The sequence below is a fragment of the Panicum virgatum genome, chromosome 7N (genome assembly GCF_016808335.1).
Source record: "Panicum virgatum strain AP13 chromosome 7N, P.virgatum_v5, whole genome shotgun sequence".
Classification (NCBI taxonomy): domain Eukaryota; kingdom Viridiplantae; phylum Streptophyta; class Magnoliopsida; order Poales; family Poaceae; genus Panicum; species Panicum virgatum.
The window spans coordinates 5,144,944-5,157,895 of record NC_053151.1 but is presented as its reverse complement, the minus strand read 5'-3'; the positions used below and the strand labels follow the sequence as shown (position 1 = coordinate 5,157,895).

At 42.0% G+C, this 12,952-nt stretch overlaps 1 long non-coding RNA gene across 1 annotated transcript; it reads right to left on the bottom strand.

The window, feature by feature from the left end:
* Positions 1-844: 844 nt before the first annotated feature.
* Positions 845-7,157, bottom strand: LOC120681562. Its single transcript, XR_005677912.1, has 2 exons — positions 7,039-7,157; positions 845-928 (listed from the first exon to the last, which is right to left on the bottom strand). It is a non-coding gene; the product is annotated as an uncharacterized LOC120681562 (long non-coding RNA).
* Between the last annotated feature and the right edge of the window lie 5,795 nt (positions 7,158-12,952).

Below are 12,952 nucleotides of genomic sequence, written 5' to 3'. Positions count from 1 at the left end.
TAAGTAAATCGACTAAGTCATCGGCATAATCAAGTGACCTCTGCTTTGAGTCCCACACCTCGATACATGTGAAATCAAAGTCGATAGTCACGAAGACGAAATGGAAACTAGAATAAAAAAGGACTAGCTAGTTAATGATTAATGTTCCAATAAATAGAGGAAGGCATAAATAATTAAGGGCTTAAGAACACATACGAGCAGTTGTAGGTTAGGAGTATCTCAGTCTGCCCTTTTTCAAGGAACCCTGCGATCGAATATTTCACCCTCTTGAACAGATCGTTTACGTCAGCGTATCCTTTGCCTGTGATGTTGAGCTCATTGACTAAGCAGGGGTCCAAGAAGGCAAAATCCTTTATTTTCGCAGTCTTACACAATTCCGCTGTTCTTCTGCATAAAGCATGGTATATATATGTTAAAGCGTTGACGACATATATAGTTGAGATAATATCGTGTGTGTAGTAGTATTGTACTTACAGAGACCACAACATCAGAAGCTGTGTACCCATGTCGCGCCTCTGGTAGAGCTGAAACAAGTCTTCATACTCGACATGGTGCAACATTTCATCTAGATGATGGAAAACCGAGTCAGCCTTGATGACCACTTCGAACCCACTGTTCCCCGCTGTACTACTATCGAGCTTGTAATATTGATGTAGATCACGCATGTGTAAGGGCAAACGTGGAAGCTCTTTGCTTTCAATAAACGGTTGGAGGTCTAAGTTTTTAGAAATCTATGTTTTGCCTGTCAAAATCTGAAACTCCAGGCTTCTCGAATACGGCTATCCTTTTTAGAAATCTAAGTTTTGCCTCCTTGGTTGGAGGTTCATCTTCTTTTTTCTTTTTCTTCATCAATGATGTAATGCTCGCGTTCATCTCCTTCTTTTTCTGAGTCTCTTTGGGAGCATTACTTACACCACTCGATGATGACCTTTTGAAAGGATCGGGTGCTCTAGCCTAAGAGGGGGAGGGGTGAATTAGGCACTATTAAAAACCTAGTCCTATGGCTCCAACTAGTTTGCACAAAACTTAAACTAAAACAAGATATCTAGATGTGCAACTAGGTTGTTCTAGTGTGAAACCCCTATCCCAAAAGAGTTTAGCAACCTATAGCCTTTCCTATCAAGAAACTACTCTATGAAAATAAAGGCATACAAATTGCTAGTATGAAATGCGGAAGCTTAAAGAGCGGGATAGGAGATAGCAAACTCTTGATGCGGGTGTTTATCTCGTGGTTCGGTTAGCCACAAAGGCACACCTACATCCACGTTGTTGTAGCACTCACTAAGAGTATTGCTACTCGGCCACCAAGTCTCTTCCGTGAACACAATCACGGTCACCTTGGCCCCGGGTTCCACTAAAGAGCTTCTCCACAAAGGATGGGGGTCTCCACGTCCCCCGCACAAAGTGTCGTCGCCGCTCCACACTAAGTCGGAGGGTCGATGATGTTGCCGGCGAGCCTTCAAAGCTCCAAGGTGCCGGCGCACTGAAATTTTCTTTTGGTTCACTAGAGAACCACAGCACAAGGGCTCAAGGCCTTGCAATCTCACTCACTAAGAGCTAATCCTTTACACAACACTCTCAAAGTGTGCTAAGGGCTAAGGAAATGATCTTGATGCTCTTGTATGGCTTGGAGATGTTCTTGGGTGTGTGTGGGATGTCTAGCAACTCCAGCAAGCTTCAAATGGCCGGGGGATGCCATATATATAGGCCTCCAAGTCGTGGAGCCGTTGATCCAATAGTCAGCAAAATTTTGTGTACCATCGGATGAACCGATGCCTCTGCCAGGGGTAGCGTCAGTTCATCCGGTCACTCTCAGCAACTAAAGTAGCCGTTGGCTTCTCTGACACAGTTGCAGCAACTCCAGGGACCATCGGTTGATCCGATGACTTGGGTGTCGGTTCAACCGGTCACACACAGCAACTGGACTAGCCATTGGGCTCTTTCTCTCCTGCTAACGTCATTACACCGATGCTATGCTCCGATGCACCACTGGTTCAACCGGTGCTGAAGGCTTGGCTCTTCTGCGCTTAGACATCAACTCTGGAACTTAGTACATCCAATGCACCGATGCCTGGGTTGACGCCGTCGGTTCATCCGGTGTAGTACTTCTTTCTTCTCTTGATCTACAGAGGCACACAGGCCTGTGCCACAGCCAAGCCGTCGGAACTTTCGACAACCATCGGATGCACCGATGCCTGTAGCATCGGTTCTTCCGGTGATACTGGTTTTAGTAGAACTCGTCCAATTCAGCGTTTCTTTGAGTTTTTTCTTCGTATTTTGCTTTGCATGGCCTTTTTACTTCATCCCTGAGATCTAGAAATGTTGACTTAACAAAACCATTAGTCCCATTGATTGCGTTGTCATTCGATCACCAAAATCACTCGAAATGGCATAAAAGGTGCCATGTTGGTTACAATCTCCCCCTTTTTGGTGATTGATGACAATATAATCAAAGCAAGCATAAAATTTGCAATTATTGACAAATTTAATCATTTGATACCAATTGAAACCACTTACACTTTCTTGGATGCTTACCACCATCCAATGATGGCTTAGCCTCCCCCTAAAACCATGATTCCCCCTTTGATCCTCCCCCTTTCTCGCTACTTCTCCCTCATGACTTGATTCACTTAGGTATTTCTCCCCCTTTGGGATATGCTTCTTCTCCTTGGGAGAATACCTTGCTTTGATCCATATTTCTCCCCTTTTGGAATCAAATCACCTAAAAGGTCTTGTACCTAAAAGGTCTTGCAAACAATATAGCTCAAGAGAAGATTAGTAGCCTAGGGAGTTAGTTCTATGACTCATGATTCAATTGTATGATATCAATGAAGATACCAATTGAAAATTTATTATGGTGGATCACAAAATCACGAAACTAGCATGACATGAACTAAGCTTTCTATGAGTATGTGCACAAAAAGATAATGTGAAAATTAAGTGCACAACTAGATGTTGTAACTAGAAGGCTTAGATCATATCATGCTCGGAGGTAGCTCTAAAAATCATAAGATAATGACATTTATACCAATTGAATGAGTTTAGAACCTTGCATACCTCCGGGGGTGGGTGGGTTTGTTTACCTTGTATGTACCAATTGAAAGTGACTTGCAACAAATTGAAAGTCTTTAAGGAAGAGCACTTGGTACACCAAGGTTAAGCAAATGTATGAGCACATAGCCTATGAACTTAGATATGAGCATTTAAATTCAATAGAGCATGGCTCAATATGCATGAAGCACAATCTATCTAGTCACTCTTATAGAGTTGTTTGTTCACATTAATTGTGAGAAACATTCTCTTAGAGTGTTAACTCCACGTGAGACTACAAAAGATAAACTTGCAAACATGTTAGTCTCAAAATCACAAACCATAGAGTGAACTCCCCCTAAATGTGTGCATTTAGTGTTTGAATCACTAAGAAAATGTATGCACATTGATTTTGACACAATTGGGAAGTTTACCCTATAGCTTGTGCTCATGGTACACATATGAAATACATACCTCATGAAGTCCATGTACCATGAAGGGTAACCTTGTGTAGCTTTCTACACACTTATCAAACCATGTAGGTTGCTCTTGGGTTAGAATCATGACACAAGCAACCCACCATATATAACACTAGGTGATGCAATGCAAGCAACCTAGCAAAAAGCAATGGAGCTATATGATGCTTGAATTGAATTCTAGCTACCATTACCTTATGGGGGACCTGGGCAACAAATGTCCAAGTTGTGAGATTAGCTTGTTTTGGCTTGAACCTTCACCTCAACTTGTAAGCTAAGCCTCCAAATCTCCCAAAGCCATTCTTGGGCTTCAAGTCTCCTTTGGAACCCATACCATTTGAGGCCCCTTCATGTTGGTGATGATGTCCTTGGGCACCCAAATGGGGCGGTGCCAACTCCTTTCTTGCTTCTCAACCTTGTGAGCAACCACCTTGCCATTTGTTTTTTTCTTGATCACATAGGTGGTGCTATTACTCTTGTTCCTCTGGTTGGGCTTGGTGTAGATGAGAGAACTCTTGATTGTAAGCTTCTTCTTATTCTTCGCATCCAAAAGCTTTTTTCTTGGTTGAGGGCACTTGTTGGACTTGTGGCATTCTTTGTGGCACTTTGAGCAAGTCACGGTGGACCCCTTCTCAAGCTTCTTCACCATGTCTTCACGGTTATCTTGAGAAGGTTGGACATTGCTCTCTATGCCTTTGCCCTTCAATCTATACAAGTCCTTCATGAGCCTTTCCACTTCTTGCTTGAGCTCATCATTCTCCTTGGCAATGAGATCATCACATGATTCTACAATAACATTCTCATTGCATTTCTCATTGCAAGGGTTAGAGCAAGATTCATCAATTAAATCAATGCAAGAAGTTGAAGCATCTACCCTAGAGATAGGAATTGCACAAGGGGTAGCTTGCTTCATTTCCAAAGAGTCATTTGTATCATTAATGCTCTTAAATTTTAATTTGAGCTCTTCATGTTCCTCGCTAAGCAATTTGAATTTGCACTTCAAATCTTCAAAATTTGTAGCAAGAGAAGCATTTAGATCTTTGAGAGCACTAAGGTTTTTAATTTCTTTTGATTGCTTCTTAATGACTTTTTGGTGCTCATGAACAAGATCAAGAAGTTCATCAATTGAAGGAGAATCGGAGTCATTATCACTTACATCGCTATCCATACCTTTGACCATAAGGCAAGTGTTGGATGATGATCCGAAGCGGGTGGTGAATTTCTTGTTTGATTCATCACTTGAACTTGCACTTGATTCTTCACCACCGCTAACTCATTCACCAAATATGGCAAATGATTCATGCTTGGACTTCTTCTCCTTCTTTTACTTGTTCTTCTTGAACTTCTTCTCAACCTTCATGAATTGATGGTGAGGCCCATCTTTGAGGAAGACCATATACCCCATGGAGTTGATTTCCTTCAAGCATTTGTTCATCTTCTTTACTTGCTTGTAAAGGTAGGGGTTCATTGGCTCTTGATCATCACTTGAGGAGTTTCTTTCATCCTCTTCTTCCTCATCACTTGAGCTACCCTTGATGGCCATCTTCTTCAACTTTTTGACTTGCTTGCATGCAAGTGCACTATGTGTTGGTGAAGAAGGTGGCGCTCTTGGCTTGATGTCATTGCATAGCTCATGAGCGATCACCTTGTTTAGGACTTTGTCTGGTGTCATCGTGTTGAGATCTTTTTCATATAAAATTATTGTCACCAAATCATAATCCGGCCTTCGGAGTGAGTGAAGGATCTTGCGAATGAGTTCCAAATCTTTAATTTTCTTCATATCTAAAGAATTAATCTCATTCACAAAAATATTCAACCGTGAGTACATAGCTTCGACATTTTCATGATCAAGTTGCTTGAAGCTATTAAGTTTATCAACGAGAACATGATATCTTTCATTTGCAACATCTTTTGTGCCTTCACGGTTCTCACTAATAGTTTTCCATAAAATATTAGCATTTTTGCAAGCAAACAGACGGTTGAACACATTTTCACCAAGAGAATTTAAAATAGCACACTTGGCTATAGCATCATATTGCTTCTCTTGTTGACTATTGTTTTTAGTTCCTTCACTCGTTACTCTCCAAACATTTAGGCCCTTTGCTCGGAGGTGAGATTGCATCAAAATCTTCCATCGTTAGAAGCCCGTGCCATCAAAATGTGGAGGAGGTCCTAGAGAATCCATCCATTTCCCTAAAAGAGCTAACCCACTAGGCGGTGAAGCCTAACCGATCAAGTGAGCCGGTAAACACAAATTGCCACTAGAATTGGCTTTGTTTGTGAGACAAGTGAGTCCCGGCCCTGATACCACTTGAAAGGATCGGGTGCTCTAGCCTAAGAGGGGGAGGGCGTGAATTAGGCACTATTAAAAACCTAGACCTATGGCTCCAACTAGTTTGCACAAAACTTAAACTAAAACAACTATCTAGATGTGCAACTAGGTTGTTCTAGTGTGAAACCCCTATTCCAAAAGAGTTTAGCAATCTATAGCCTTTCCTATCAAGAAACTACTCTATGAAAGTAAAGGCATACAAATTGCTAGTATGAAATGTGGAAGCTTAAAGAGCGGGATAAGAGATAGCAAACTCTTGACGCGAGTGTTTATCCCGTGGTTCGGTTAGCCACAAAGGCATAACACAAGGGCTCAAGGCCTTGCAATCTCACTCACTAAGAGCTAGTCCTTTACACAACACTCTCAAAGTGTGCTAAGGGCTAAGGATATGATTTTGATGCTCTTGTATGGCTTGGAGATGTTCTTGGGTGTGTGTGGGATGTCCAGCAACTCCAGCAAGCTTCAAATGGCCGGGAGATGCTATATATATAGGCCTCCAAGTCGTGGAGCCGTTGCTCCAATGGTCAGCAAAATTCTGCGTACCATCGGATGAACCGATGCCTCTGCCAGGGGTAGCGTCGGTTCATCCGGTCACTCTTAGCAACTGAAGTAGCCGTTGGCTTCTCTGACATAGTTGCAGCAACTCCAAGGACCATCGGTTGATCCGATGACTAGGGCGTCGGTTCAACCGGTCACACACAGCAACTGGACTAGCCGTTGGGCTCTTTCTCTCCTGCTGACGTCATTACACCGGTTCTATGCTCCAATGCACCACCAGTTCAACCAGTGCTGAAGGCTTGGCTCTTCTGCGCTTAGATATCGTCTCTGGAACATAGTACATCCGATGCACCGATGCCTAGGTTGACGCCGTCGGTTCATCCGGTGCAGTACTTCTTTTTCTCTTGATCTCCAGAGACGCACAGGCCTATGCCACAGCCAGGCCATCGGAACTTCCGACAACCATCGGATGCACCGATGCCTATAGCATCAGTTCTTCCGGTGCTACTGGTTTCAGTAGAACTCGTCCAATTCAGCGTTTCTTTGAGTTCTTTCTTCGTGTTTTGCTTTGCATGGCCTTTTTACTTCATCTGTGGGATCTAGAAATGTTGACTTAACAAATCTATTAGTCCCATTGATTGCGTTGTCATTCGATCACCAAAATCACTCGAAATGGCATAAATGGTGCTATGTTCGTTACACCTTTTCTGGGGTCGTGATGAACGGGATGTGCATTGCTGGGCTGTTTCCTTATGCTGAGGTGCAGAACAAGGAGTCTGCTCTTTTGTAGCATCTTGTGGGGAGAGAGGTGGGGGAGACTGTTGTTCTCTAGTTTCAGGTGAAGCTGGACGTGGAGGAGTAGACGACTTATTAGGTGGAGGAGGATGCGGCGAAGGAGGCTGCTGCTCTCTAGCTTCTAGTGAAGCGGCACGTGGAGGAGACTGAGGAGGAGGAGGAAGAGGCAAGTCATCTCTAGGTTGAGATGAGCTATGAGGTAGGTCATCTTCGTCCTCATCATCAGAGGGTTCGTCAACAAGCCTTATCCATTTTTTGCGCCAAGCAACAAAGGTATTCAGATTCTGGTCTAGACACGGTCTGTCGGTCTCCACTGGGCACTCAATGTGTATTCTGATGAATCTCTTATGCAGTATCCTGTCAATGCTGACAGCCTGACCTTAGCAATCCGGGTGGAACTACGTTGTTGTGCAACACATCGCTAGTTGGAGGCCAGGCCTGGCCGATTGCAACCTTGTCAGTGGTCCATTGCTGCTGAATGTACAGCTTCACTGGAACGCAACTAGTGATAAAATCCAGCACATGAACTGCATTTTCCTCATCCGCATCAAGCGGAGTTGATCCACAGCTACTACGAACACCTTGCCTTACTCCCGGGCTCATGCTTGCCGGATGAGGAGGGATTTGTGACGATTGAACGGCCTCTATTGCTACCAACCTATCCTCGAACTCCTTAAGCCGCTTTTCGTAATCTTCTTGCAGTGAAGCATGTGTAGTCCGTCTACGCCGGTAAGAGGATATTTCATCCTCGAATGTTATCTTCCAATGATAAACCCCGTGCCCTCGTGTGCGACCGGGGTGCTCGGCGTTTCTGAGTGCCTGGGTGATCACGTCCTGCTCCCTCCAAGAGTTGCGGACCCCCTGCCTCACCTCTTCAGTCATTGTGGACATCGTGGTCATGAGTCCACGTCCGTATTTGGTACAGAAAGTGTACCATCATCTTGGAACTTTGCCCCTCTAGCCAGCAGGAATTGTACCGCTCTGAGCTGCCAATCGCTGGTAACGGGAGTCACACCGTCCTTTGCCAATTCTGCAAGTCGCGCGTCCCATTTAGGCAACTGGTGAATGTAGCCACGTGAGCCTAGACGATGTGGATTTCTATTCTTGTCCGAGTTCTCTTTATTCTTAGTGGTCAATGCCTTAGCCTCCTCTGATAGCTTGTATGCCTTGAACTCGTCCCAGAAGGCCTTCTGCTTCTCATATTCTTTGGTCAAGTCTAGCTGCCTTATATTAGTGGGCCGCGGACGAATGTGGCTTTTTCTAGCAGTGTGAGTACTTCACTTGAAGGCTACAAAATAAAAGAAAAACTAAGTTGTAGATGTTGTCAAGTGTTATTCTTTCAAACAAAAATTATAGGTTCAGGCAGGGTAATTAAACAAAAAAATCAGGCAATTTCTAACGGATGGTTCTTTACAGCCCCAGTATCTTTGGAGTCTACTACTATTTCCAACAGGTTGTATTATATGAATTCAATCTAAAGTTAGCATTTACGGAAATGAAAACATTTAAAAGTCAATATGAGTTTCCTTGTCCTTTTTTAGCGTCGATACAAAGCATTGCAGAGATGCGGAAATGATAAGATGCACCGATAGTAGGAATCATTACTTACCTTCGTGACAATGATGGGAATTTTTTCCTGGAAGAGAGCTGAACTTTGCTGGGTGTCTTTGTAGTGCTTTTGCTCTTTTCGATGTTCAGGATGTTCTCCAAGGTGGGCCGGTATAATTGGTGGAATCCTATTCGTTGGTACAAAAAAGGATTCCAGCAATTATACAGCCGGTATATTCCCCCGGTTGATATTTACTAGTAGTAGAAAACTAGTCCAGCATTATTCGCCAAAAAAGAATAGTCCACCTTCACTACAATTTTCAGTGGACGGTTGTTTTCCGTCTTGAGCATCTTTGGAGTTCTACTATTTCCAAAGGACGTTATTATATGAATTCAATCTGAATGTTAATATGCTAACGAAAAGGTTTGTAATGGCTAGTTCTGAAAGCCACTATGGTTACTGTGGTAACGAAAACATCATGTTAACAAAAAATTCCTATGCTTTTTTTAGCGTCAGTACAAAGCAGTGCAGATGTTCGAAAATGATAAGATGCACCAATAAATGATCCGTCGGAACCAGTAACAATCCTGACCCGGAATTTATCCTAGGAGCAGCTGAGCGTTGTTGGCCACTGGCACAGAAAAGCACTATATAGTGACTGTGGACATTGAACCTCCAGTGCAAAGAAAAAAGTCTACATCACTCCCTGAAGTATAACCCAATGACTACTTAACTTCCTCAACTATAAAACCGTATATTCTATCCCCCTAAACTTTCCAAAACTGGTTAAATAACCCCCGAAGCTGTTTTGGACGGTTGTTGCTACAGTAACATGGTTTTATCTTCTCCTTTTTGACTTATTTCTTCTAAATATTCGAAAAATCATAGAAAATTTCAAAAAAACATAAAATAGAAAATCCAATTTTATTGGACTTCACATGAATAGATCTACACAATGAATATATAATATGATATACTTTTGTACAAAATTTTTTCTGTAACTTTAGATATGTGCTTTTTATAATTAATTTGAATCATTCGTAGCCGTAGTTTCTATGGTTGAATTGTGGTCAAATTTTTATGGTTGGCTTATTATTGTATGCTTGAGCTTATTATTTGGTATATACCATACCAAATAAAAATTTAACTGCAGCTCAAGCATACAATAATAAGCTCACCATAAAAATTTCACCATAATTAGAATATAGAAACCGCAGCTATAAATTATTATAATTAATTACAAAAAAGCATAGATCTAAAATTATGACAAAAACTTTATACTAAAGTATACTTATTATATCTTCATTGTGTAGATTTACTCATGTCGAGTCCAACAAATTTAGATTTTCTATTTTATAATTTTTCTACGATTTACTATGATTTTTCAAAGATTCAGCCAAGATAAATTAAAAAGAAAAAGATAAAACCACATTACTGTAACAAAACCACGGTCCAAAACCGCTTCGGGGGATTATTTGACCAGTTTTGGAAAGTTTCGGGAGTAGAATAGACGGTTTCGTAGCTAAGGGGGTTAAGTAGTCACAGGGCCATACTTCAGGGGTGATATAGACTTTTACCCGGTGCAAACCATTTCTACTGGTGGAAAACCCCCAGTAAAAAGCCGTTAGTACAAATGATTTTTCAGAAGCTATAAATCTGTGAAAAAATAGCAAAATATTTTTTTAATCCTAAAATGGCCAACTAGTCAGCCACCCGCCCACTCCGGCGGAGTCACTAGTCATGGACTTTTTCAAGTGAATCGCACGAAAATCTCAGGCTTCATGGCAGCTAGGATTCGAACCATTAGTAAAAATGATTTTTCAGAAGCTATATATCAGCGAGAAATAGCAAAATATTTTTTTAATCCTAAAAAGGACAACTAGTCAGCCACCCGCCCCCGCTCCGGCGGAGTCACAAGTCATGGAATTTTCCAAGTGAATCGCACGAAAATCTCACGCTTCATGGCTGCTAGGATTCGAATCCACGACCACTACACCTCAATATTATTTGAGTACATAAAATATTACGATTCTCCTCCTATACTAGTACCTGAGGCGATCGTTTTTTATTTTTCGAAGCGGGCAAACACGTCCGCGCCGTCGCTTTGCCTACCTCGGTCAATCTATTAACCGAGGCAGGCATCTTAAGGGACCGTCTCGGTTAATACTCTCCAGGAAATCCAAAAAGTCAAAAAAATTTGCAACTTGAGAATTGAAGCCACGACCTGTCACTTAATAGCACCACACATCCACCACTACACTACGCTTTCATTTTAACTTAATATTTTGCAATCTTATATTTGATTTTTAGGCTACTAAATGAACTCAAATTAAAAACTTTTAACTACAAACAACTTTGGTATAACATGTTTCTCCATCAGAGATAGTTTGAAAATTTTAAAAAATTTGTACAATTAAAATAATTTTTACGGACCCTAAACAATTTCAATTCAAAAACTTTTTAACTACAAAATTGTAGATCTCGTCGAGTGCTACAATTTTGATTTAACATTTGTCCTTATTCAAGTTCATATGAAAGGGTTATGAATTATTTTTCATTATAATTTTTAATGGAGGCAGGCACCTTAAGACACCTGCCTTGGTTAATGAGATTAACAAAGGCCAGCACCTTATGATGCCCATCTTGGTTAATCAATTAACAGTGGCAGACATCTTAAGATGACCGCCTCAGTTTATAGAGCATTAACGGAGCTGGTCACCTCACGTCACTCGCCTCCTTTAATGATAGATTAACAGAGGTGGTCAATTAGGGTGACTGCCTCGTTAATAAATGGTGGTGTCTCTCAAAATAGATTTTGTAATAGTGATATTATCATAAACAAAATTTAAATTGATTGTTTTAGAGCACTAATGAACTCTAATAAAAAAGTTGTCAACTACAACATTTTATAACTTCCGAGATCTACAACTTATGTTTTGGTCATTTCTCCATCCGAGATCATTTGAAAATTTTAAATTTTAAAATTAAAAAATTCACACGTGCTTTTGAGAGCCTAAATTATTTCAAATGAAAAGGTAGTCAACTATAATGTTATACATCTTTTCAAGTACTACAACTTTTATTTAGACTATTTCACCATATGAGACAGTAAACAAATATTGCTACTAAGGTTCCATCTTAATACATCGTTCGCATTATTGAGGTGAATGTGTATGACCTGACACTGTCAACCAAGCAGCATGGCGTTTACCAAACCCCTTCTAAAATACATATTGAGAGATAGTATTGCACCCCCCACACACACACCACGGGCTCCAAAGGCCTCGGCGAAGCTCCCCCCGACGGGGGAAGGAGCGGGAGGCTGAAACAGACCGGGTTCCCAAAAGGGGCAACACGACTTCCTGTATCGTCGTGATAGTTTCTGGATCAGTAGCTATCACATACAGAACATATTTCAATCGAATATCACAGACATATCTCACGTTTACAACATCACATGGGTTTATCTATTACATAATCCAAAGGATTGTAATACGAATCTCAGAGTACAAGCCCCTTGGGCTAAAAAGAAAATAAACAGAAAGCGAAAACGATATCTAGTCTTCTAGACAAATTTCGTCTTCACGAATCTTCTCGATCCTTTCTCCACAGGCAGCTCGGAGTGTAGCTCGGGCCATCCTTAACTCCTTCCACATTTGCCATCCTGTCGACTCCTCTCCGATCCTGCATCTATCAGGCTATCCCCAAGGATGGGATAGTTTCACGTCACCATCCGTATGCAAGCTTTATGTAGATGCAAACGGTATAAAAGTAATGCCAAGGATAGACTAGAGTTTCCTATGCAAGCAAAATATATATATAAGTCATCCAAAACACCTTTCAACACGGGCAGCTCCGGCAACCCGGACTCCCGGTCTCCTATGTTCCACTACAACTGTCTCAACCCTGTTTCGGTGCGGGAACTCCCTCTCCCCGCACCTCAACTGACTAGAGGGAGGTAGAAAAGTATATGTGGTTCTAACTACATTTGTGGGGCCAGATCCAGAGTTGTACATGACCGAGTACGCGGCTATACGTATAGTTTTCACCCTGCAGAGGTTGTACACCTGTACGGCTGTACCCACTCACCCTGAATCCAGTTGGGGATCAGCCGACTTTCTCCGAGGCACCAGTCAACGAAACTAACGGCTACGGCACCATCCTACTCCCGGTCTGGGGCGCGTCCTCCCGCAGTAGGTCGCCCGGGGCTGTGAAGCTATCTAGAATGGAATCTCCATGGATCCTGCGATCGGGGGCGATAGGGTCCTGCCC